The sequence below is a fragment of the Triticum dicoccoides genome, chromosome 6B, assembly GCF_002162155.2.
Source record: "Triticum dicoccoides isolate Atlit2015 ecotype Zavitan chromosome 6B, WEW_v2.0, whole genome shotgun sequence".
NCBI classification, from domain to species: domain Eukaryota; kingdom Viridiplantae; phylum Streptophyta; class Magnoliopsida; order Poales; family Poaceae; genus Triticum; species Triticum dicoccoides.
The window spans coordinates 69569229-69591640 of record NC_041391.1 but is presented as its reverse complement, the minus strand read 5'-3'; positions in this window follow the sequence as shown (position 1 = coordinate 69591640).

Here is a 22412-nt window from a genome sequence, read left to right as displayed (position 1 = left end):
TAGCTTCAGCGTGCAATTATGTCAAGATCCACCACCAAACTATGCCCCTCTTAATTTGTCATTGCTGCCAATAAGTGGAACATGACAATGTGATGGTTCTTCTCGAGGACACCAGACACAATAAAAAAATGTAGCAGACATGAGACGGCTTTAGTGTTTTGATCTCTATGCTTCTGGCAGATCTCAAGGCACAGCAGACAGCATCTGGGAGATCTACCACTCGGATGCTACAATACAGCTGTAAACATACCTTCTGTATAAATAGGCGTCAGCAGAATGGTAGAAACATCAAGCTATAAGCTCTTCTTTTCTGCTCCTCTCCTCGACCACAAAATAGAGAAAAGCTTCAAGATCAGACATGGCTTTCCACCTAATATCGATAAGTTTGCCTTCTAGGCCTCACCCCACCGAGACCGAGATTGAAGAACAGATGTTGAGCCTAGAGGCAAGCATCTGTTCCTCCACGACCATCGGCATGATGTGCGAGGGTCTGAGGAGGCTTGGAGACATCTATAATGGCGTCGAAGAGATCATCTGCCTTCCAAGCAGCCAAGTCTGTGCCTACCAGCAGAGGACGGTGTTGGACGAAGAAATGGACGGTTCTCTCGAGCTGCTAGATCTATGTGGCACCATGCAAGAGATCTTCGCCGAGATGAAGGCCATCATCCAAGAGCTGCAACTGTCTCTAAGGAAAGGGGATGATGCGGCTGCTCAAGCCAGTATCCAATCTTACACCCACTTGGCGAAGAAGGCCAAGAATCATTTCAAGAAGACCACGAAGTAGATTTCGGCAGATTGCGGGACGGTCATGCTCTTGGCCAAGGCCAGAGAGATCTCTGTCTCTCTGCTGGAGTCCACACTCCATCTCTTGTCGAAGCAAATTGAAATGCCTAAACAGTCTCTTGTTTCCAAGGCATTTCACAAAAAGAAGTCAGTTGTTTGCAAGGAGGAGCAAATGTTGGGGTTAGAGTGCAGTATCGGAGATCTTGAGAGCGGAGCAGGACATCTGTTCAGGAAATTAGTCCAGAGCAGAGTTTCTCTACTCAACATCCTTAGCTCATAGATACTTCCAGGACACTCTTGACACCCTTCGATTGGCATCCGCCTTTTAAGGAATAGCTGATCTTCATACAATTTTCCCCTATGTATATATACACTATACAATAGAAATGCACATGATACTATAGCAAGAGAAACAAAAGTTTTGATCCATTTGACCATTTCATACTTGAAGATGTGCTTGTGATCCCAGTATACTTAATTTTGATAACCTTGGTTAGTGGATCTTGTCCCTTATGCATGAAACAAGCCAGATCAAAGTCACACGGTCCCTACTTGTATTAGTTTGCAGAATCAATCAGTTTTATTATTCAGATTCTCCAGTGCCACCACCACATGGTTGTGCAGTCTGGCACTACAATTAATTATATTTCTGGTTTCATACAACAAAGTCCAAATTTGTGCTCAAATTTTAACATTGTCGACATCTATATCATCTAAGCATGTAAGGCAAAATAATAACAAAAAACATTTACTCTACAGAATTAACAATAATCTGAGCAAGACCTAATCCAAACTTGCCAGTGTGCAAATTCTTTGTTCTTTTCCGTATATTAATTCCTAGAACACAAAGAACAACCAATGCTTTATATGTTTATTCCAAACTTCACCAAAAATAAGGTTGTACGAAAACATCAGAAAAAATAGGGTGGACACGGCACACAAGCACACAACAAAAACTCGTTTCTTGCCAGATATGAAATTGTGGGTAACACGCTGAACCACTAACATGGATCTTGTTTCCATGGCCTAAACATGCCAGCTCCGATCATCGAAGCTTTAACTTGTTATTCGCAAGGGTGCCCACCAAAGCAAACACCTGATTAAATACAGGCACTCCGCAGCAAAAAAATGCTAGGTTAGCAATCCATTAAATAATGGCTTTGGTAAGCAATTATGCCAAGATCCACCATCAGACTAAACTGGACTGCTGGTTCTTGTTGCCAATTGCTGGAACATAATAATGTGATGGCCTATCTTAGGGACAGTGGACACATAAATCAATGTACTAAACATGAGACGACTTTAGGGTTCCAATCTCTATGCTTGTGCTTAAAAAATCTCAAGGCATAGCAGACAGCATCTCGGAGATGTAATTGCATGATTCTTCATGTCTACCAATCAAATGCTGCTGCTTGTTCATTTCTGTATAAATAGGCCTCAGCAGAGCAGTAGAGACATCAAACCAAGAAGTGTTCTTTTCTTCAACTCCTCATCAACCACAATATATATAGAGAAAAGCTTCAAGCTCAGATATGGCTTTCCACCAAAGATCGATAAGTTTGCCTTCTAGGCCTCACGTCAGTGAGACCCAAGTCGAGCAAGAGCTCCACGGCCTAGAAGCAAGCATCTCTTCCTTCAATTCCATCAGCACGATGTGCGATGGTCTCAGGAGTCTTGCAAACATCTACGATGGTCTTGAAGAGATTATTTGCCTACCAAGCCACCAAGTTTTCTCCTCCCAGCAGAGGAACATGTTGGATGGAGAAATGGAAGTTTCTCTCGAGCTACTAGATCTCTGCAGCGCCATGCAAGAGATCTTCGCCGAGATGGTGGTCATCATCCAAGAGCTGCAAGTGGCTCTAAGAAAAGGAGATGATGCAGCTGCTCAAGCCAAGATCCAGTCTTTTGCTCGCTTGGCGAAGAAGGCCAGGAAACATTTCAAGAAGACTGCCAAGAAGGCTGCATCCAACAAGATGGTCATGCTATTGACCAACGCAAGAGAGATCTGCATCTCTCTGCTGGAGTCCACACTCCATCTCTTGTCGAAGCAAATTGAAATGCCGAAGCAGTCTCTTGTCTGCAAGGCATTTTACAAGAAGAAGACCGTTGTTTGCGAGGAGCAATTGAAGGAGTTAGAGTGCAGCATTGGAGATCTTTAGAATGGAGCAGGAATTCTGTTCTGGAAATTAGTCCAGAACAGAGTTTCTCTTTTAAACATGCTTAGCTCATAAATACTCCACATCACTCTACTCCCGGCGATTGGCATCCGCCTTTTTGACGATGAGCCGATCTTGATACAGTTTTCCCATGTGTATAGTATACATCCAGAAATTATAGAAACAAAGACTAAAGTTTTGATCCATATCAGATTTTGCGATACTGATAATAATCTCTTGGGGCTTTGTGATGAATATATGCATGACAAATACTCCCTAAAGTTAGTACAAAATTGAGTCATCTATTTTGGAACGGAGGGAGTAGCAATGTGTATGATGTTAATCCATCATGTATCTGTTAGGTTCTGTTAATTGGGTTTTGGTTACAAGTTACAATTTTGTGGTAAATGATAACAACAATGATATTAGACCTACCATAAAACTAGTAGGTTATTGGTTGCATTAGACCTACCATAAGATTCATGATTAGCCTTATTTTGTGGATCTCACTTATCATGCATGGGACACGCCAGGTGGAAGCCACATGGTTGATGGTTGTACTTGCACATAAATCAACTAGCCAGATTCACTTCATAGTTGCAAATGCTGGCTTCATATGCTCAATTAATATTTAGGTATATATCTACACATTTATTCAGATGATAAAGCTTGCATTTCTGATAAAATCATAAAACTATTGATGATGGGTAGATCAAGTGGAAAAATCAAATCTAAATGTTCTTAGTAACAAACAATAATCCATATTCGCAAATGAAAAAATGAGTATGATGGTATCTTCAACATAATTTTATTTTGTATTTAATACTAGGAGATAAATACTGGATTGAGCATTATAGATTTCTGAGATGGCATGTCTTAATGTTAACACCAAAAATATCTCTTGTAAAAGGGAAATATTTTGCATCATCAAAGCATGGTAGATACACTTCGGTAATATATTTTGATCTCTTTCTTACCCCTTCTTACATTGTATAGGAGCGCCACAAAGGATGTTAGCAGAACCAGATAGCACAGCCTGGAACAACATGCTGATGAAGTCAATGACTCCTTACACCACCAACCACCCTGGGGGTGCAGATGGGTTTGCCACTAACAATGAAACACGCTGTAGCATATGCCAGCGGCAAAGCATGGAGAGGACAGTCATCATGTAACGCTGATGCACATGCATGCATGATCAAGCTATCTGGATCGAACACGAAAATTGTTCCTTGTGTGTGAGTTTGTCTCCAATGATCAAGACGCGTTCGACAGGCCCATATACCCATTCATAGATGTATGAAACGATAAGATAACAGCAGAGCAGCATAAACTTGCCTTGAAGATGGGTGACAAACTCTCAGGACATAGACTAACAGGATTCCAGTTGTCTGTAGGTAGCAAGGTGTGTAAGTGCTTCTACTTCTGCACTATATATGAGGGTAGCAAAATGTGCGTACTGGGGTAGACACCGTCCAAGAACTGCGCTTGGTTCTGAAAAGAGGAGACACTGAAGCTTTGAGGTCAATATTCAGTCATACACGGTACACCCAATTAGTAAAGAAAGCACAAAAACAGTTCAGGTAGATCGGGAAGACGGTTACACCTGTTACTGAGGACCGAAGGGTGATCAGGCTACTTGCAACAGCGAAGAAAATTACAGTCTTGTTGCTTCAATTCTACACAGTGGCTCTTGTCAAAGCAACTTGTCGTCCGAAAGATTGGCGGGTGTTCGTTTTTCTCAACGCATTCCGTAGCTGAAGAGTAGCAATTGCGGGCACTTGAGTCGGACATTGTTAATCCGGGGAGCGGAGTTGACGTTCTGTTCAAGAAATTGATCCAGAACAGAGTTTTTCTGCTGAATACTCATAGCTTATAGATAAAGGTACATACTCAGATCCAATACCCTGTGGTTGGCATCCGGCGTTTGCAGGATCTATGTATAAAATGGAAAAATTACTCAACTCTGATGCTGTTCAGTTCGTTGGTTTACATACATAGTTCAGACACGCTAGCCCGCTAACCCGAAGGCATGAGGTTGTTATGCTTCTTCTTTTTTCAGAACTATGAGGTTGTTATGGAATTCACATGAAATGTGCCTCAAACACATGCTCCTTGTAATAATATACTGGAGTATCGCTCCCTATAATTAATAGAATATCAGTTGCAGAAGCAACTAAAATTTGCATATCAAGCAGGTGCCACCAGATAAACCTCCAAAGCTAAGCCAGCTGTTCCTTTCATCAGCAATCAGCAACCAGCTCCTTATCTCTCATCGTTTCACTATAATCATCGATCTCATGATCTTCATCTGAAACCAAACTACACGCTTGTGCAGATGAGTTTGCTGCTAATAATTCAGACATGACAGCCTGATGATAATATGTTGAACCCCTAACATGGATCTCGTGCAGTGGATCTTGCTCCCATGGCCTAAACATGCCACCTCCGACCTCGAGGCTTTGACCTGTGATTTGCAAATGTGCCCACCAAGGTATGTCACAGCTAAATGCTAGGTTAGCAACCCATAAAATAATGGCCTGAGCATGCAAGAAAGATCCACCATCAGACTAAACTGCTGTGCTGGTTCTTGCTGCCAATTGTGTGGACAGTAGCATAAAACAATGTACTAAACATGAGACGACTTTAGTGTTGCGATCTCTATGCTCCTCACAGATCTCAAGGCATAGCAGGCAGCATCTGGGAGATGTAATGGTGTGATTCTTCATGTCTACCAATCATATGCTACTGCTTGTACATTTATGTATAAATAGGCCTGAGAAGAGCAGTAGACACATCAAACCAGAAGTGTTCTTTTCTGCTCCTCCTCTCTTCAACCACAATACAAAGAAAAGCTTCAAGCTCAGATATGGCTTTCCACCAAAGATCGACAAGTTTGCCTTCTAGGCCTCACATCAGTGAGACCCAAGTTGAGCAAGAACTCCAGAGCCTAGAAGCAAGCATCTCTTCCTCCAGTTCCATCAGCACGATGTGCGATGGTCTCAGGAGTCTTGCAAACATCTATGATGGTCTTGAAGAGATTATTTGTCTATCAAGCCACCAAGTTTGCTCCTCCCAGCAGAGGAACATGGTGGATGGAGAGATGGGATGCTCCGTTGAGCTCTTAGATCTCTGCAGCACCATGCAAGAGACCTTCACCGAGATGGTGGTCATCATCCAAGAGCTGCAACTGGCTCTAAGAAAAGGAGATGATGCGGCTGCTCAAGCCAAGATCCAGTCTTTTACTCGCTTGATGAAGAAGGCCAGGAAACACTTCAAGAAGACTGCCAAGAAGGCTGCATCGGACAAGCTGGTCATGCTATTGACCAACGCAAGAGAGATCTGCATCTCTCTGCTGGAGTCCACACTCCATCTCTTGTCGAAGAAAATTGAAATGCCAAAGCAGTCTCTTGTCTGCAAGGCATTTTACAAGAAGAAGGCTGTTGTTTGCGAGGAGGGACAATTGCAGGAGTTAGAGTGCAGCATCGGAGATCTTCAGGATGGAGCAGGAATTCTGTTCAGGAAATTAGTCCAGAACAGAGTTTCTCTATTAAACATTCTTAGCTCATAAATACTCCACATCACTCTACTCCCTGCGATTGGCATCCGCCTTTTTGAGGATGAGCCGATCTTGATACAGTTTTCCCATGTGTATAGTATACATTCCCATGTGTATAGTATACAGTACAAATGTACAGAAATTATAGAAACAAAGACCAAAGTTTTGATCCATCTCAGATTTTGCGATATTGATAATATTCTCTTGGGGCTTTGTGATGAATATTGGCATGACAAAAGGAAATGTGTGTATGATTTCAATCCATCATGTATTCGTTAGGTTCTGTTAATTAGGTTTGTGTTACATGTTACTTTTTTGTGGTAATGATAGCAACAATGATGTTAGACCTACCATAAAACTGGTAGGTTATCGGTTGCATTACACCTACCATAAGATTCATGATTAGCTCCCGCAAAAAAAAAGATTCATGATTAGCCTTATTTTGTGGATCTCACTTATCATGCATGGGACAAACCAGGTGGAAGCCACATGGCTGGTGCTTCTACTTGCATATAAATCAACTAACCAGATTCACTTCATAGTTGCAAATGCTGGCTTCATATGCTCAATTAATATTTAGGTATGCATCTACACATTTAGTCAGATAATATAGCTTGCATTTCTGATAAAATCATAAAACTAATTATGATGGGTAGGTCAAGTGGAAAAAAGAAATGTAAATGTTCTTAATAACAAGAACAATCCATATTCGCAGATGAAAAAGTTAGTATGATGGTATCTTCAGCATAATTTTATTTGATATTTAATGGGAAAAACATTGGATTGAGCATTATAGATTTCTGAGATGGCTTGTCTTATTGAGTTGATACATTCGTGGACCTTGGAAAAGGATCACTAGGGACAGAGCTCTGATGACAGGAGGGAGATGACTGATATGAGCTCGGTTGTAAGGTTGGAGTGCCAAAGGACAAAGGCTGTTAGCAGAACCTGAGGGCAAAACCTGGAACAACATGCTGATGAAGTCAATGACTCCTTACACCAGCAAGCACCAACCACCCTGGGGGTGCAGATAACTTTGCCACTTAACAATTAAGACGCGGCTGTAGCATGCCAGCGGCAAAGCATGACTGCATGAAGAGGGCTAGTCATCATGTAACGCCGATGCACATGCATGATCCAACTCAACTTTTTTTCCTCGTGTGTGAGTTTTGTCTCCAATGATTAAGACACATTCGACAGGCCCGTATAATCATTCGTAGATGTATGAAACGATAAGATAACAACAGAGTGGCATAAACTTGCCTTGAAGATGGGTGACAAACTCTCAGGACTTTGACTGACAGGATTTCGGTTGTCGGTAGGCTCAAGTGTGTAAGTGCTTCTACTTCTGCACTATATATGAGGGGAGCAAAATGTGCTTACTGGGGTAGACACCATCCAAGAGCTGCACTTGGTTATGAAAAAGAGGAGACAGTGCAGCTTTCACGTCAATATATTCAGACCTACACGGTACACCCAATCAGCGAAGAAAGCACATAAACATTTCAGGTAGATCAGGACGGTTACACCTGTTACTGAGGAGGGTGATCAGGCTACTTGCAGCAGCAAAGAAAATTACAGTCTTGTTGCTTCAAATCTACACAGTGGCTCTTGTCAAAGCAACTTGTCGTCCGAAACATTGGCGGGTGTTCATTTTTCTCAACGCATTCCGTAGCTGAAGAGTAGCAATTTCGGGCACTTGAGTCAAAACACCTGTAACTAACAGCAACGCCAGGGTCACCACAGCAAGAGTTTCTTCATTCCAGTCTAGCGACGTTGATCCTCCACCCCCTGCCTGGCTGTGAACACCTCACTTGCTGCCCGTTCTAGCACTCTTGCTCCCAGCTCCAGCATTTTTTTGACGGCTCCTTTATCTGCAGAATAGACCAGTCAATTAACCATATGCACATCATTTTGATAATATAGAAAGGATCGTTTATCTTTTTCTTTTCAAATATAATCGCATTTCTATTTTTCCAAATTTCCCCAAACAGGGCTGAAACCCCAACCATAACCATTTTCTTATCCTCTTTCTTGAATTTTCTGATCCAATCTCCAAAACAATCTTTCACATTTAGTGGAACGGTTTTTAAACCACACACACATCTAACCAAACTCCACAACAGCGAGGCTGCAGAGCAAGAAAATAAAAGGTGATCAATTGATTCATCTTTCCCACAAAGAACACACTCCTTCCCTCCTTTCCATCTTTTTTTAATAATACATCCCTAGTCAGGATGCTTTTTTTGTTAACTAACCATAAGAAAACTTTTAGCTTTACAGGTACCTTAATTTTCCATAAGTATTTTTGTGGGAATTTCACCCCTACGGTAATCATTTTCCTATAGAGGGATCCCATAGAAAACTTATGGTCAGCAGTGAGGGTCCATAATACTTTATCTGTCCCTTCTTGCAAAGGTATTTCTTCACATCTTTTTTAAGGCAATTCCATAACCCAAGAGTCTCCCCATATAGGGTTCTTCTGAATTTGAACCCATGCCACCCTTTTTGAATGGCCTCATCCAAAGTTATATTGTGGTCAAAACATATGTCATATAACCTAGGATAGGCATCTCTCAAAGGTTTATCATCTACCCAGGTGTCTTCCCAGAACCTAGTGTTCTTCCCATTCCCCACTTCTTTTTTAACAAATTTATAGAAGATCTCTTTGATCTTTAACAAATTAGCCCAGAATTGGGAATCTCCAGGTTTCTTACTAACTGATGCCAGACAGCCACCTTTTTTGTACTTTGCATCCAGTGCATCCTGCCGGAGACCTTCTTCTGTCTCCATTTTCCAGAACCACTTAGCAAGCAGCGCAATATTCATTACTTCCAAATTGAGTATCCCTAAACCACCTACCTCTTTAGGCAGACAACATTCTTCCCATTTTATTAGGTGATATTTTTTAATATTATCATCTTCCTGCCAAACCAACCTAGCCCTGAAGAAATCTGCTTTTTTGATGATCCCTTTGGGAACAACATAGAAGGACATCATGAATAAGGATATTAGTCAGGCATGCCTACACCAGAGTAATTCTGCCAGCAATGGAACCCAACAGTTTCCCTTGCCAGCACCCACATCTCTTTTCAATTTTATTAGTCACACAATCCCAATGTATGTTTCTAATTCTAGTTTCTGACACATGCATTCCCAGGTATCTAATAGGTAGTTCCCCCATTTTACATGTCAGAATTTCTTGATATATCATTTGTTTCTCTTTGGCCTTGCCAAACAGCAGCAATTCACTTTTATGAAAATTAATTTTGAGCCCAGACATTTGTTCAAAGGCTCCTATGAATTTGAGTTTTTTCACACTTTCCACCTCATCTTTGATCAGGAAGATAGTGTCATCAACATATTGTAACATATTTATCCCTTTATCCTCTCCTTTTTTCAATACCCCTTTAACTATATCATATTTCAGAGCATTAGTCATTAGAATGGCCAAGGCATCAGCAGCCAAATCAAAAAGTAGAGGTGACATAGCATCTCCTTGTCTCAGATCTTTAAAAGTTTCAAAATATGGACCAATTTCATCATTCACTCTTACTCCAACATGTCCCCCCCTCATGGTCCCCATTACCCAATCATACCATTTATCTGGAAATCCCTTCAAATTCAACATTTGAATCACAAAGGGCCATTTGATTTTATCATATGCCTTCTCAAAATCTACTTTGAAAATCAAAGCATCTTCTTTATTTTTGTGGAAATTGTTTAAAGCTTCATGTAGTATAACCACCCCTTTCATTATATATCTACCCTTAATAAAGGCAGTCTGGGTTCTGGAGATCACAGGAGCCACACACCTGGCCAACCTATTCATCAACACTTTAGTGATGATCTTAAAGCTAACATTTAACAGACAAATGGGTCTAAATTTTTGAATTTGTTTAGCATCACTGGTTTTAGGGACCAAAGTAATGATACCATAATTGAGTCTGGCAATATTAATTTCCCCCTTGCAAAGCTATCAACCAAGGCTTTCAGATCCCACATAACTAACTCCCAGAAATCTTGATAAAAGTCAGCAGGAAACCCATCAGGGCCTGGAATTTTATTTCTTTTCATCCCAAAAACTACCTGATGAATTTCAGTTAGAGAGAAAGGGGCTAATAGCTCCTCTTTATCTTGTGTACTAATTTTGGTCATTTCCATCTCCCTCAGAGAGATATTAGACTCTTTAGGGTGTCCAAATAATTCTTTGTAAAATTTAGTTATATACTCCATTAGTATGTCATCTCCTTCTATAGTCCCTTCATCCTGTTCCAGAGAGACAATTCTATTTTTCCTCCTTCTCCCATTCACCTTAGCGTGGTAGTATATAGTGTTCCCATCCCCATCTTTAATTTCTGTATCTTTATATCTCTGCAACCATTTCATCTCCTCTTGTAGCATCACTCTTTTGAATTGAGCTCTAAGCTCTTTCTGTTTAGTTCTGTCCACAGTAGTTAATCCCATTGTCTCAGCTCTCTTATCTAGTTCATCTAGCTCCCTAATAATTTCTATTTTGATTTTCTTATACCAAGCATCCATGTTCTTATTCCAGCCTTTGGCTTTCTTTCTCAGTTTTCTCAATCTTAGTTGCCATCTTTCCAAGATATCTCCTATATATCTTTCATTCCAAGTTTTATGTACCAACTCTTTGAACCCCTCTCTCAAAATCCAAGCATGCTCATATCTGAATGTATATTTATGTTTGTATGTCTCCCCTGTATCTAAGAACAAAGGGGTGTGATCAAAAATTTCTCTAGCAACTCTTTGTAGTATGGTTAGTGGATATTTCTCCTCCCAAGCTGGGCACATTAGAACCCTGTCTAGCTTCTCAAAAGTAGGATCTTCCTGGTTATTGGCCCAGGTGTATTTCCTCCCATTCAAAGGCAACTCTCTCAACCCTGCTTGTTCAATGATAGCATTAAACATAAAGGGCCACTGATCATTTAGCATAGGTTTGTTTTTTTCTTTCCCATTTCTAATGATGTTAAAATCCCCCCCCCCCACCAAGCAAGGCAGAGGGTTGTCATGATATAATCTTTCAAGCTCAGCAAGAAAGCTAGCTTTTCCTTCCTTCTGCGCATCTCCATACACAGTCACCAAATTCCAGTGCATTTTAATATTTTTATCAAAAACTAGCACTCTCAAAAAATATTGTCCTTTTTCAATAGACTCAACATCAAACATATCTTTGTTAATCCCAACTAAAATCCCTCCAGACATCCCTCTAGGAGGGTTCCAATACCATTGGTAATTTTTCCCTCCACACAAATTGTGCAGCTCATTTTTAGTGAAGTCTTGCTTTATGGTCTCAAAGATCCCAATAAAGTCCAGCTTCTGATCTATTCTCATTTCTCTGATATATCTCTTTTTGTGGTCTTGTCCAATACCTCTGACATTCCAAAAAACCCCTCTCATTTTATTATATTTAGTTTTTATATACTAATAAGAAACTACTTAGTCTTTCTTCCTTTTTTTCTTCTTTGTAAGACCCCAATCCCAACAGTTTGCTTCACATAGTCTAATGCTGGTGAGCCTTTTTTTACCACTTTTCTTCCCTGAGAGCATTCCTCTCAGTTTCTTAATTTGTTGTTCCTCAATATCAGCATCAGAGTGTTCAAAATCAGAGCATAATCCCTCCACATCTATATCTCCAGTATTTATATATACTGGGATATCCTTTTCTTTCTCTCATTTTCCCACAAAATCCTCTCTTCCCCTATCACTGTTTTCTTTTTTTATATTTTAGAAGTCTATTTCTCTTCCGGCTATCTCCATCTTATTGATTAACTCTAGGTTTTTGTCAATCGTTTCAATAGAACATCCTAGGTCAATCCCCACCAAAGAACTAAGATGTAATAAAGAAGCATCAGCAAACACTAAATCAGGATTCTTACCATAGTTATCTCTTTCCTCAGCTCTAATCTTTGCCATATCTTCAATTTTTTGGTCTTTTTTTCCTTTGTTCCTAAGACTTCTTTTTATCTCCACTTCTCTTTCCTCCCCATCTTTCTCCAAGACCTCACTCCCATGTAACTCAACCATTTTTCCCCCCAAGGTCCCTATTGACTCTTGGCTAGCATTATAATCAGTAGGCTCATTGTATTTCCCAGAATCAGTTTCCTCCTTTTTCTGCTGATTTTCTTTCTCATAATCCTCTAGATCCATATTGGCTAACTCCATTTCATATTGCTCTCTGTTAGCAGCCTCCTGTATTAGCTTCTGAATTTCTTCTTCCTGTTTTCTGCTCAACTCTTGCAAGTCCAATTGGTTATTTTCCAGCTCCTTAATCCTTTTCTCACTTTTAGCCCATAGTGCATTGTTTCTGACTTTGTCTTCCTCCAGGTTTTTTATTTTACTGAACATGACTTCACTCTCTTTTGCCATTTCCTTCTTTCTGTAACCATCTCATTTTGCCACTGCATCACGCTCTCTTCCATTTGTGATCTCATTTTCTCAATTCTCCCATCTATCTCCTCACTTTGTTTCAGAGATAAGCACCCCAAAGAAACCCCTTTATATTCTATATCTTCCAGCTTTGTTCTCTTCCTATTTTCCATCTCTTCCTCTCCAACTTCTAGGATATTGTTATTGTCATTCTTTCTTTTCTCTTCCTTGTACCAGCCAATTTCCACCACCTTCTCAGCTTCTGTGCCAATTCTGAACATAAGAAGATCAGGGGAAGTGATTTCCACTTGAGAGGGGATTTTTTCCACATCCCTAATTCCACACTTGACCCTGATCTTCTCTTCATTAATAGTGTCCATATCAATTTCAAGCACAGGCCCTACCGCAGCAGCAACCTCACAAATTCCTAAGAAGTGTCTAAAACAATCAGGGACCTTGGTCAACTTGATCGAAATTGTGTGCATTTTTCCAATAGCCTGATGATCCAGAGACCAGGGTTGGACTTTGATCACCACCCCTGTCCCCAGCAAGTTGAAATCATTGAACTTTGCTAGCTCCACTAGTTTTGCCTTGTTGGGAAATCTCATCATGTAGACATTTTTTCCAAACTCTTTCACTCTCCATTGCCATACCCGATCAAACATTTCTCCCAAAGCTTTGACAAGCTCAATCTCATTAATATGTCCTTCTATTATGATCACCACACCCAGGGGATTAGTGTGTTCAGCTACCAGAACATCTTTGTAGCTCTGCACCAAAAGGATTCCTAAGCCTTTAGCAGCATATCCCACATACTTAGGTACTGGCTTTATTTGTTTCTGTAGATTGCACTCTCTAGTTATGTGATTATCCCTGCCACAGATTAAACAGTGTCCCACCCTGCATTCCTTGGTTGTATGTCTGGGATCCTTGCACTTGCCACAAGCCTGCTTACTGAACCTATCAAATCCTTTCTTGTTATCTTCAAAGTTTTGTTGCCAACTGTTTCTTCCTCCCTGTTTCTTCAGTTCCATGCTAGAAATCTGTTCAAACACTTTGTCAGCTCTTTGCTGTCCTTCTCCACCCCTTTCTTCTTTCCTTTGACTGTCTTTCCCAGGTCGATTTCCAGAATGTTTCCCAATCATCTCCTCAATCTGATTTTTCTCAATGTTCTTCATCCCCTGTACTAATTGAGAGAGCAGAGAGGTCAGCAGTACCTGTTGTTGATTCTGATCTGGCCAAATCAGTTGCTCCTTATTTCTGTCCTTTTCAAGCCCAGCAACTCCTGTATCTCCATTGGCTTTTCTTCTGATCTCTTCCCCTACATCTTTCTTCCCTGGCTTGGCTTGCCAGACCAAATTTTCTCCATTTCTCTCAGCCACAGAGTCCTCTTCTTCTTCATCTCTGCCTACTCCATTTCCTATACCAAATCGGCCATCCCCTCTTCCAAAACTACCAGATCTCCCTGGGAAGGCGTGTCTGCCTCCATTCCATCCTCCCCCCTGTTTGCATAGTTGAATCTTCCTCCTGTGTGTCCACCCCACCTCCTCGATTGAATCTGGGAGCTCCAAACCCTCTCCCAAAGTTTCCTAACATCTCTTCTTCTTGTGGCGGCGAGGGGAGGGGAGGAAGAAACCCTATGTGGTGGGATTGCTTCCCTCCCACCTATGCTCCCTCTTTTATACCTGCTAGTACCCCATATTCTTTTTCGGTTGGGCTGGACTTCAGCCCAAAAGGCCTCCACCAAGGCAGGCCCACATCCATGTCAATACTAACATCTTTCCAACCGAGCCCCCAAAAAAGATTAGAGGTCTCAACTTTTTCTCAGAATTGATTTGTTCAAACTTTCCCTCTTTTCGAGCCAAATAGGCTGCAATTGGGGTCTTTTCTTAATTCTATTTCACCAAAATCCAAATCCTCACCCTCAAACCAAGGTGTGATCGGATGCACATTATTTTTTCTCATATGCTTTTGCACAATTTGAACATCTATGCAAGTAGGCTTAAAATTAACTCCCAACCTGTCTCTTCTCTCATCCCACCCCTCTTTTTCATTATCCAAACTATCAAAAACAGAGGGAATCCTATAACACTCATCATATTTTCGAGATCTAGGCCCTTTTTGCATTCTGTTTTCATTACAGAGCCCTTTTCCCCCCAAATTTGCCTCTAATTCTAGTATCATGTACATCAATCGAAGTAGTAGATACTAAATATTTAGCAGATTTTGACATACCTGCATCATAGACGAGGACCTCCCCCTCCCCCTCCTCCTCAGAGCCTTCTCGGGCCAGCAACCAGAAGCGATTGCCAGCCGGCGAGCTCCCTACTGGCGGCGGGAGAGAGCAAGGAGGCGAGGCGAACGCCTCTGGAAACGCCGGGAGCGGCGGGGAAGTGAGGTCGGGGTCGGAAACACCCTGGCCCTCCTCTGTGGCGGCACATCCACCTCCTCCTCCAGCTCTTCGACCACTTCTGCATCCTCCTCGATCTCGATCAAAAGCCATCTGGATCCGGGAGCAGGGATCCCCATCACCACCACCTGCGGCGGCGCCTGCGGCGCCGGTGGCAGTGCCCTTGGCTGGATCAGGCAGTAACGGAGGGAGCGAAACACCTTCCACTTCTCCCTCTGCTCCGGAATCAGTGATTCCGCCTCGAGCATCGCCCATAGGATCACCCCCATCGCCGGCTGGCGATTGTAGTTGGGGAAGCACCTAAGGATCTCCTCGCCTCATAGCTTGTCCCTCACAATCTCCGACGCGTTGTTGAGGGCCTTCGCCGTTGGGAACCACCGGTCTATCTCCTTCAATCTCCCCATCAGCACCTCGTCGCCGGCGGACAGCACCCACATCTGCTGCTCGTGCGTCGTCATGGAACCCTAACTCTCGCAGCGGCAGAGCGTGGTGGTTTTCGTGGATGAGATTTGTGCGGGGTGGCGTGGTGGAGAGCCAAGGCGACGGCCTAATATCCTCTCTCCCCTCCCCCAACTCGCCATTACTCACCTCGAAAACCGCCCCAATGTCGCCCCACCGGTCAGCCACCGCAAGTCTCGCGACGGGCACGCGAACGCCACCCTTTGGCCCACCCGCCACTCCACGCCGCCAACCCATCTACACGCATCTACCACCACCCCCTCGTTGTCGAGGAGCTCCACCCGCTGCTCTCGCCGGCGAACATGGCCGGGCCGGGGCTCCGGCAGCGCCGTGCAGAAGTCTGGCACGAAATCGTAGGGGAGGCGTGCATCGCACGAAAACGTCATCTTTCGCCTCGATGAATGTTGCATCACCTCTGCTGGATGATCTGCAACGACAATACTGCGTTCTCGCACCCATGCCTTGGACCGCTCGTTCCAAACATCGGCGGGTGTTCACTTTTCTAAACGCATTCCGTAGCTGAAGAGTAGAAATTGCAGGCACTTAGGGCCCGTTCGAAGGTGCTCCACCTCCACGCTTCTCCAGAAACGGGCCAGGAGCTGGCCGAATGCCTCGGCTCCATGGAGCCAGCTTCAGAAGCAAAGGAGGCACGCAGTGCAAATCGGTGGAGCTAGGGAAGTGCTGCTTCGCTAAATCCAGAAGTAGAAGTTCCTTCAAATTACATCTGGCTGCCATCCCGAAGTGCCGGCCGCGAACCGTTTTCCTCTCTGAACAAAGCCCAACCATATGGGCCCGACCACAGTAGCTAGCGCATCTCCTCTCTTGTGCTGCCGAACGCTCCTGGCTCCCCTGGGAAGCTGGCTAGCGCTGCTCCTTGAAGAAGCTGGCCCCGTTGGGAAGCTGGAGAGCTTCCGAACGGGCCCTTAGTCGGACATTGTTGATCCGGGGAGCGGAGTTGACGTTCTGTTCAAGAAATTGATCCAGAATAGAGTTTTTCTGCTGAATACTCATAGCTTATAGATAAAGGTACATACTCAGATCCAATACCCTGTGGTTGGCATCCGGTGTTTACAGGATCTATGTATAAAATGGAAAAATTACTCAACTCTGATGATGTTCAGTTCATTGGTTTACATACATAGTTCAGACACGCTAGCCCGCTAACCCGAAGGCATGAGGTTGTTATGTTTTTTTTTCTGTTTGAGAACTATGAGGTTGTTATGTAATTCACATGAAATGTGCCTCAAACACAAGCTCCTTGTAATAATATACTGGGGTATTGCTCCCTATAATTAATAGAATACCAGTTGCAGAAGCAACTTAAAATTGCATATCAAGCAGATGCTCACCAGATAAACATGTCCCTGGAACCTCCAAAGCTAAGCCAGCTGTTCCTTTCATCAGCAATCAGCAACCAGCTCCTCATCTCTCTGTCGTTTCACTATACTCGTCGATCTCATGATCTTGATATGAAACCAAATTACACGCTCGTGCAGATGAGTTTGCTGATAATAACAATTCAGACATGACAACCTGATGATAATATGTTGAACCCCTAACATGAATCTTGTGTAGTGGATCTTGCTCGCATGGCCTAAACATGCCAGCTCCGACGATGGTCGAGGCTTTCACCTGTGATTTGCAAATTTTCCCACCAAGGAAAGCACCTTATTAAATACAGGTATGTCACAGCTAAATGCTTGGTTAGCAACCCATAAACTGATGGCCTGAGCATGCAAGAAAGATCCACCATCAGACTAAACCACGCAGCTGGTTCCTGCTGCCAGGGACAGTAGCACAAAATGATGTACTAAACATGAGACGACTTAAGCGCTGCGACCTCTATGCTTCTGGTAGATCTCAAGGCATAGCAGACAACATCTAGGCGATGTAATGGCATGATTATTAATGTATACCAATCAAATGCTACCGCTTGTACATTTATGTATAAATAGGCCTGAGCAGAGCAGTAGACACATCAAACCAAGAAGTGTTCTTTTCTGCTCCTCCTCTCTTCAACCACAATACAGAGAAAAGCTTCAAGCTCAGATATGGCTTTCCACCAAAGATCGACAAGTTTGCCTTCTAGGCCTCACATCAGTGAGACCCAAGTCGAGCAAGAGCTCGAGAGCCTAGAATCAAGCATCTCTTCCTCCAATTCCATCAGCACGATGTGCGATGGTCTCAGGAGTCTTGCAAACATCTATGATGGCCTTGAAGAGAATATTTGCCTACCAAGCCACCAAGCTTGCTCCTCCCAGCAGAGGAACATGTTTGATGGAGAGATGGGATTCTCCGTTGAGCTCTTAGATCTCTGTAGCACCATGCAAGAGACCTTTGCCGAGATGGTGGTCATCATCCAAGAGCTGCAACTGGCTCTAAGAAAAGGAGATGATGTGGCTGCTCAAGCCAAGATCCAGTCTTTTACTCGCTTGATGAAGAAGGCCAGGAAACACTTCAAGAAGACTGCCAAGAAGGCTGCATCGGACAAGATGGTCATGCTATTGACCAACGCAAGAGAGATCTGCATCTCTCTGCTGGAGTCCACACTCCATCTCTTGTCGAAGAAAATTGAAATGCCAAAGCAGTCTCTTGTCTGCAAGGCATTTTACAAGAAGAAGGCTGTTGTTTGCGAGGAGGGACAATTGCAGGAGTTAGAGTGCAGCATCAGAGATCTTCAGGATGGAGCAGGAATTCTGTTCAGGAAATTAGGCCAGAACAGAGTTTCTCTATTAAACATTCTTAGCTCATAAATACTCCACGTCACTCTACTCCCTACGATTGGCATCCGCCTTTTTTGAGGATGAGGCAATCTTGATACAGTTTTTCCATGTGTATAGTATACATGACAAATGTACAGAAATTATAGAAACAAAGACCAAAGTTTTGATCCATATTGTGATACTGATAATAATCTCTTGGGGCTTTGTGATGAATATATGCATGACAAAAGCAAATGTGTATGATGTCAATAATTTTTTAGGTTCTGTTAATTAGGTTTGTGTTACAGGTTACATTTTTGTGGTAAATGATAAAAACAATGGTGTTAGGCCTACCATAAAACTAGAAGGTTGTCAGTTGCATTACACCTACCATAAGATTCATGATTAGCCTTAGTTTATGGATCTCACTTATCATGCATGGGACACGCCAGGTGGAAGCCACATGGTTGATGGTTGTACTTGCACATAAATCAACTAGCCAGATTCATCGTTGCAAATGGTGGCTTCATATGCTCAGTTAGTATTTAGGTATATATCTACACATTTATTCAGATGATAAAGCTTGCATTTATGATAAAATCATGGAACTGATCATGATGGGTAGGTCAAGTGGAAAAATGAAATCCAAATGTTCTTAGTAACAACAATAATCCATATTCGCAAATGAAAAAATGAGTATGATGGTATCTTCAGCATAATTTTATTTAGTATTTAATACTAGGAGATAAATATTGGATTGCGCATTATAGATTTATGAGATGGCATGTCTTAATGTTAACACATGAACACCAAAAAGCATCTCCTGTAAAAGGGAAATATTTTACCTCATCAAAGCATGGTCAATAGACTTTGGTAATATATTTTGATCTCTTTCTTACCCCCTCTTACATTGTATAGGAGCACCACAAAGGATGTTAGCAGAACCAGATAGCATAGTCTATAAAAACAAGCTGATTAAATCAGTGATTCCTTACACCAGCAATCACCAACTGCCTTGGGGTGCAGATGAGTTTGCCACTAACAATTAAGACACGGATGTAGTTGTTGGGGAACATAGTAATTTCAAAAAAATTCCTACGCACACGCAAGATCATGGTGATGCATAGCAACGAGAGGGGAGAGTGTAGTCCATGTACCCTCGTAGACCGTAAGCGGAAGCGTTTGACAATGCGGTTGATGTAGTCGTACACCTTCACGATCCGTCCTGATCAAGTACTGAACGTACGTCACCTCCACGTTCAGCACACGTTTAGCTTGATGACGTCCTCGCCTTCTCGATCCAGCAAGAGGGGTGAAGTAGTAGATGAGTTCCGGCAACATGACGGCATGGTGTCGGTGTTGGTGAAGAACAATCTCCGCAGGGCTTTGCCTAAGCACTATGAAAACTATGACGGAGGATAAACTAGAGGGGACGGGGTTGCCGGCACACGGATTGGTGCTTTTTGATGTGTCTTTGGTGCTAGCCCTGCCCCTCTATTTATATGTTGAGCCCTGGGATCGAAACTTGGAGTAAAAGCCTCCACAAAGTCGGTTTCACCCAAAAGGCAAGAGTCCTTCTCGGACTCCAGGGCCAAACGCCAGGGTTCCCGGCGTCTGGACCCACACGCCAGGGACCATGGCATCTGGCCCCTGGACTCCGCAAAACTTCCTTTTGCGCTTTCCAAAAACCTTGTGGGCTTTCCCCTTTGGCCCAAATAAAGTGTTCTCATACCCAAACATTTCGAGAAACATCTGGAACCCCTCCCGGTGAATTCCGGAACCCTTCCCGAGACCAAACACTATTATCCCATATATCAAAATTTATCTCCGGACCATTTCGGAGTTCCTCGTCATGTTCGTGATCTTATCCGGGACTCCGAACAACATTCGGTCACCAACATACATAACTCATATAATACTATATCGTCAACGAACGTTAAGCATGCGGACCCTACGGGTTCGAGAACTATGTAGACATGACTGAGACACCTCTCTGGTCAATACCCAATAGCGGAACCTGGATGCCCATATTGGCTCCTACATATTCTACGAAGATCTTTATCGGTCGAACCGCATAACAATATACGTTGTTCCCTTTGTCATTGGTATGTTACTTGCCCGAGATTCGATCATCGGTATCTCAATACCTAGTTCAATCTCGTTACCGGTGAGTCTCTTTATTCGTTCCTTAATGCATCATCCCCTAACTAACTCATTAGTCACATTTCTTGCAAGGCTTATAGTGATGTGCATTACCGAGAGGGCCCAGAGATACCTCTCCGACAATCGGAGTGGCAAATCCTAATCTCGATCTATGCCAACTCAACAAGTACCATCAGAGACACCTGTAGAGCACCTTTATAATCACCCAGTTACGTTATGACGTTTGGTAGCACACAAAGTGTTCCTCCGGTATCCGGGAGTTGCATAATCTCGTAGTCATAGGAACATGTATAAGTCATGAAGAAAGCAATAGCAATATACTAAACGATCAAGTGCTAAGCTAACGGAATGGGTCAAGTCAATCACATCATTCCGTTAATCAAATGACAACTCATGTCTATGGCTAGGAAACTTAACCATCTTTGATTCAACGAGCTTGTCAAGTAGAGGCATACTAGTGACACTCTGTTTGTCTATATATCCACACATGTACTAAGTTTCCGGTTAATACAATTCTAGCATGAATAATAAACATTTATCAATGATATAAGGAAATAAATAATAACTTTATTATTGCCTCTAGGGCATATTTCCTTCAGTAGCATGCTGGTGGTAAAGCATGGAGAGGACAGTCATCATGTAACGCTGATGCACATGCATGCATGATCAAGCTATCTGGATCCAACACGAAAATTGTTCCTCGTGTGTGAGTTTGTCTCCAATGATCAAGACACCTTTGACAGGCCCATATACCCATTCATAGGTGTACAGAGCAGCATAAACTTGCCTTGAAGATGGGTGACAAACTCTCAGGACTTGGACTGACAGGATTCCGGTTGTCTGTAGGTAGCAAAGATGTGTAAGTGCTTCTACTTCTGCACCACACATGAATGCGAAGCACGTTAGGACTCAGCTGCTAAGTAATCATCATCTTTCTTCTAGTCATCATCAGAGTTTGCAGTAAGACAATGAATTAGCCCAGATAGCTTTTGGACTGTGGAAGAGGCAGTATGCAAGGGAAAAGAATTACTCTCTCTGTTCCAAATTAAGTATCGCTGACTTAGTACAACTATTTGAATAGAGTGAGTACTAAACACCGAATTCTCTTCGATTAAGAAACAATATTTTGTGTGGCTCCCATTCCCACTCGCATGAGGACTGTGGAAGAGGCAGTACGCAAGGGGAAATAATGTTAGCCGAGCAGGATAATGTACTAGTTGTTTGTTTAAAATGTACATCTTGTGTGTGGAATCAAAAATTGAGATTAAACTTTTGATCACCAGTAAATATTATGTATTACTACCAAGGAAATGATCTTCGAATCTCATGTAAACTTTGTTTTTTAATGTAGTAACCTTGTGAGCTATTCGAATCTATTCTTAATAGGGCTAACTGGAAACTTAATTTATGATGGGAGATGTACATCTACGCGATGGACTGGAGGCACCTTGGTATATGTTAGGAATGGGAACTTGGAGATGGTGGAAACCATGGCGGTGCTGTTGAAGTTATGTAGTCAAATATGTGTGTTTATATGAATTAATTTGTATTGTTCCTTTTTTTTGCATATTTTTTGCTGTTTTTTCACCAAAAAGTAAACTGTTGTGGTCACTTTGAAGGGGGTATATTGTTATACTTTTCGAACTGTCTCATACTCACTCTGTTCCGAAATAGAATAGTGCATATAAAGATTGTCACAAGTTGAACTTTACAATGTTTGACTGAGTTTATATATAGGGGTAAATATGGACACCCACGGTATCAAATGTGATATTTATTTGGCATCATAGCTG